We start from the raw sequence: 6,000 nt of genomic DNA, 5'->3' as shown, positions 1-6,000 counted from the left end.
TTCTGGGTGCTTTCTGCCGAACCAGAGCCCAGCGAGAACCGGATGCTTAAATCGCAAGTGCGGAGGGAGTTCATTAACAATAAATTGCAGGGGCCACACTGAGGTCTTCGAAGATTTCCATACAGGGCTCCCATCAGTATTTATTGTCAACGTCTTCCCGCAAGGGCACCTTGAGTATCAAGGTGATGGTGCTTGGCGCCACCACGGACCCTTAGCCCCCATACCGAAGCTGTCATCCGCACCGTGGCGAAAGGTTTTGAGGTGAAGGGTAGAAACCATGAACGGTGGCGGTCGGGGCCATGGTCAAGCTCCGGCCGATGGGCTCTTCGTCTGTGTACCAGGCGACGAGCCCCGGGACCTTCCTGTGAATAAGACGGTGAAACACAGGTGACATTCTAGGAACCGTCGGCATATCCATATCGCATGAGTACTTTTTCTTCCAAAAAACCCGATCGGTCCCTGAAAAGGGGCCGCACCGAAGACATGTTAGACAAAACTCGAACTCAATGTGATCACTTCACACGCTTCCTGATTATACACTCTCTTGTAGACAATGACTCTGTTGCTGCAATGTCCGTTTTTGTTATCGCTAGGACCCTTGAGAAGCTGATAGGCAAAAACTATGAAGCAAAGAAACTGTCATCCGGTGATCTTCTTGTTGAAGTGTCAAAGAAAGATCATTCCGACATCCTCCTCAAGCAAAAGCAGTTCGCCCACTTACAGGTGTCCGTTACCCCCCATCGCAGTCTAAACACAGTTCAAGGCGTCATATCAGAACGTGATCTGATCCGCGAAACAGAATCTGACCTCCTCGATGGCTTCAGAGATCAAGGTGTCATCGCCCTACGCCGCATCACCATAAGGCGAAACGGTGAAGATGTAGTGACACCCCATATCGTCTTGACGTTTAATCGTTCCCGTCTACCAGACGCTGTGAAAGCAGAGTTTATTCACTGCAAAGTCCGTCCCTATGTCCCAAACCCGAGAAGATGCTTCAAGTGCCAGAAGTACGGACACGGATCCAACACATGTCGCGGAAAACTCACCTGTGCAAAGTGTGGTGCTCACGAGCATCCAACCGAAAGTTGCAGTGCCACTCAAACAGAATGTCCCAACTGTCATGGGCCGCACGCTGCGTACTCGCGAACCTGTGAAATGTTCCAAAATGAGAAAAAAATAATTCAAATCAAGGTAACCGAAAACATAACATTCCCTGAAGCCCGGAAGAAGCTCTCGCTTCTCTCCGCAAGATCCTACGTTGACGCAGCGCGCCGGGGGGCCGGGCGGCGTCTAGTTACGGTGGGCACGCAGTACAGCTTTGCTGATGCGCGCCTTTCTCGGCCCCCCAGCAAGCAGCCATCGGCTGCACCAACCTTCCAAGTTCCAGAGGTCAACTTCTCACACTCCTCTGGAACAACACAGACAACTGAGAGGGAGTCTACCCTTCTTGACAAACCCTCATCCGCTTCCGAGTCTCCGCCGGAAGCAATGGAAGTGACCCCGGGATCCTCGGTGTCTCCGACGCTGAGAGAGTCCTCCAAAGAGAGGCGGAGTTTTCTAGACCGCCTCAAACAGAAAAAACATCCGCCAGTCAAGCCGCCTAACAAAGGCGGTGACACTTGAATAACTCGTCCCCTTATCACTCGCAAAATGGCTGCTGAGAGCATTATACACTGGAACTGCCGAGGGCTACTCAGGAATCTGGATGACATATATGAAATACTTGCACAATACCAACCAAACATACTTTGCCTCCAGGAAACACACTTAAACCCAACACGCACAAACTTTCTCAAAGAATATGCAGTATACCGGAAAGACAGGCAAGGCACTGCCCACTCATCGGGTGGCGTCGCTATTGTTGTGCAGAACACAATTCCCTGTCAGAGTATCACACTAGTTACTGATTTAGAGGCAGTGGCAATACGGGCTCTAACTTTTGGTAGAATAATAACTGTATGCTCCCTATATATTCCTCCGGACCATCACCTATCCGTCCAAGAATTTGAAAAACTTATTGACCAGCTCCCGGATCCATTCATGTTGGTTGGAGATTTCAATGCACACCACCCACTATGGGGATGTTCAAGAGTTGATTCCCGAGGTGCACTAATCGAAAAATTTCTATTGTCCTCCGGTTCCTGTATATTTAATAAAAAAGACCCAACATATTTTAATTTAGCACACAACTCATACACAGCAATAGACCTTGCTATTGGCTCTCCGGTGCTCTTGGCAACCACTGAGTGGGCTGTTATCGATAATCTGTACGGAAGCGACCATTTTCCTGTTTGCTTAAAACACACAGGAAACATAAATATGGTTGTAAATAATCATAGGAAATTTAAAGAACAGGCTGCTGATTGGAAGAAGTTCCGAGAACTCTCAAAACTGCCCAGTTCTCCAATCGTAGACCTAGGGATAGACGAATTACAATCCATGATCACTCTGCATATTATAGAAGCCGCACAGAAGTCAATCCCACAGACATCAAATAAGACACAAAACAAACGTAGGCCATGGTGGAATGCGGAGTGCAAGAATGCCCGTGAGAACCAAAACAAAGCATGGTCGAAATTCCGCAGGTATCCTACAGTTAACAATTTAACAGACTTCAAGCGTGCTAAAGCAAATGGCAGGCGTATCCGACGTGCATCCAAACGGGAAAGCTGGCAGTCATTCCTCTCATCTGTAAACTCCTACACAGATACACATAAAGTGTACAACAGACTTAGAGCACTTCAAGGGCGCAGTGCTCACCCAGTGCCTCTGGTCAGCACTGCTGGTGATACACCGGAACACCAAGCAGATGCAATAGGTCAACATTTTGAATATATTTTCAGCTCAGCACATTATACAGACTCCTTCATGCGACACAAGCTAGCGGAGGAGCGGAAACCTATCCGTGATAAAAGGCCATCCACAGGAGGGTACAATAGCCCTTTCACTATGGAGGAATTGAAGGCGGCTCTGGGAACATGTGGCAACTCAGCAGCAGGCCCAGACAGGATTACTTATGGCATGCTCAAGCACATACATGAACACACCCTTATAAGCATCCTCTTTCTGTTTAATAAGATATGGTCCTTTGGGCGCCTACCCAAAGCCTGGAAAGAGGCTGTTATCATACCAATCCTCAAACAAGGAAAGGAAGCCACGCTTGCAGCAAGTTACAGGCCCATTGCCTTGACTAGTTGCTTGTGCAAGGTGTTTGAAAAAATGATAAACCGCCGCCTCGTTTATTTCCTTGAATATAACGGCCTTCTTGACCAACGTCAAGCTGGATTCAGGCCTGGTCGGTCGACAACTGACCAGCTTGTAGCATTTGAATCTTATGTCAGGGATGCCTTTATCCACAAACAACATTGTCTTTCTGTATTCTTTGACCTGGAAAAAGCTTATGACACGACCTGGCGTTATGGCATTCTCCGTGATCTGCATTCTCTTGGAGTCTCGGGAAACATGCTCAATACTATAGAAAGCTACCTCTCCGAACGCACCTTCGTGGTTCGTCTTGGAAATGCTCTATCGAAGCGGTTCATACAGGAGAATGGCGTTCCCCAAGGTGGCGTTCTCAGCTGCACGCTTTTCATAGTTAAAATGAACTCTCTAAGAAGTGTGTTGCCCAAAACTATCTCTTACTCTGTTTACGTTGACGATGTCCAGATCAGTTTCAAATCCTGCAACTTGGCCATCTGTGAACGGCAAATTCAGTTGGGGGTAAATAAACTCTCAAGCTGGGCAGACGAAAATGGGTTTAAATTCAACTGTGGCAAAACCGTCTGTTTACCTTTTTCTCAGCAGCGTGGCATTAGGCCAGACCCCAACATCACACTGAACGGGCATACCATAGCCGTTAAACAAGATCACAAATTCCTAGGCGTTGTGGTAGATAAAAAGCTCACCTTTGTTCCACATATCAAGCAGTTGCGATTGAAATGCTTGAAAGCATTGAACTTACTAAAGATCCTTTCCCATCAGTCATGGGGTACAGACCGTGACTGTCTGCTAAACCTTCTGAATAGCGTTGTCCTATCACGTATTGACTATGGCTCAGTAGTGTACGAATCAGCATCAAAGTCTGCGCTAAAGATGCTTGACCCCGTGTACCACCTTGGGCTCCGTCTGGCCACTGGTGCTTTCAGAACTAGCCCAATAGCCAGCCTGTATGTTGAGGCGAACAGATGGTCACTAGAACGACGAAGGCAGTACACAAGCATAGTGTATGCCACTAAGGTGCTCTCTCATGCAGAGCATCCATCTGGTGAACTCTTGCAGGACACAAGCAACACCCAGTTGTTCTTGAGACGACCATCAGCAACGCCACCATATCCCGTTAGAGTCGCGTCACACATTGAAAGCCTGCAGATACCGGCCTCCAACCTCCAGGTGGTGTCCCACAAAGACGCCATTGCGCCCTGGGAAATACACGCTGTTCACTGTGATATGTCATTTCTTGAGGTGGGCAAACATGGGAATCCGCTCGCAATAAATCAGCACTTTATGTACTTGCAGGCAAAATACAGGTGTGCAGAGTATTACACTGACGCCTCTAAGTCTTCAGCTGTCGCATGTGCCGCACATGGCCCACAATTCTCCGAATCGAAAACAATGAACGAACATACAAGCATATTTACTGCAGAATGCTGTGGCATCCTCCTAGCCGTAAAGCACATCCTACAGAATAAACAACCAGCCTCCATCATATATACAGACTCCCTCAGTGCAGTGACTGCGTTGTCATCCGGTAAAAAGCATAAAAATTCAATAACTAATTTCCTTCTAAAATGTCTCATGTCGGCTCACAAATCTAAACTTAAAATCACACTGTGCTGGGTACCGGGGCACTGCAACATAGCTGGAAATGAGGTAGCTGACAGACTTGCGCAGTCAGCTGCTCTCCGTAATTCTATTGACATAGATAATATACCCTACGAGGACCTCAGGCCACAGATTAGAAACAGAATCCGTAGGCAATGGCAAGAAGAATGGGATGGAGCAACTGAAAACAAACTGCACACAATAAAGCCATTAATAGGAAGATATGCTACCGAGAAACGCGACAGACATAAAGAGGTTGCACTATGCAGGCTTAGAATAGGACACACACATGCAACACATTCACATCTGCTAAACAGTTCTCCAGCACCGCACTGTCCAAAATGTGGTGATCGACTGTCCGTCATCCATGTTCTAATCATGTGCAAGAGGCTAGAACCAGATAGGAGACGTCACTTCCCAGAACTGTACAGAAACCAAATACCTCCGCACCCGTCCTTCTTTCTCGGCGACTACCAAATGTTTTCATTAAAAAGAGTTTTTAAGTTTTTAGCGAGTGTAGGCTTCCTACGTGCGATTTCATATTTCCATTGAACTCAGCCTTGTCTCATTCCTGAGGAAATGGCTGAGATTTTTATCTCACATGTCAGGCGCTCCGCACTCCTTGCCCTGACAAGGATTGTTGCTGAGGCTGCCTGACCTTGTAAATGTCATGCGCTTTGCCCATAATCATCAAATGTAATCATTACTCAATTATTTTAGGCCCTATACACCACTGTTTTTTATCCTTATCTTTTACTGCTTACTAACCTGAGTCGACCATCAACCTTGTGTTTGGCGCTCTTTGGCCTCAGTTGCCCTTGCGCCATAAAAATCTACCACTAACTAACTAACTATTGTCAACGTCAAATCATCAGGGCGAAGGTTCTGTTCTTCTCTCAGCCTGCTGTAGCATTGGCCTTTCGTAATGTCACTGATTGTTGTTGATGGCTGTTTAAGTGCTTCAAGGCTTTCATGTAGTTCCTCTTTGGTCTGTTCGATCATAAGGCTGAGTTGCGTTGCCAGGTTAAGAATGAAAAAGAAGGAACCTTCATTTTTCAATGACTGGGTTGTTCTGACACTGTGACAGCTGTTGCACTCAGCCGAATTGCCATGCGTTGCCATGACGCGTTTGCATGGCTCACAATAAAAGTGATGCTGCGCAACATCCTGCATGTCCCT

This window comes from Dermacentor silvarum, chromosome 8, assembly GCF_013339745.2.
Source record: "Dermacentor silvarum isolate Dsil-2018 chromosome 8, BIME_Dsil_1.4, whole genome shotgun sequence".
Lineage (NCBI taxonomy): Eukaryota > Metazoa > Arthropoda > Arachnida > Ixodida > Ixodidae > Dermacentor > Dermacentor silvarum.
The sequence above is the reverse complement of the archived record's forward strand: the minus strand, read 5'-3'. Positions refer to the sequence as shown.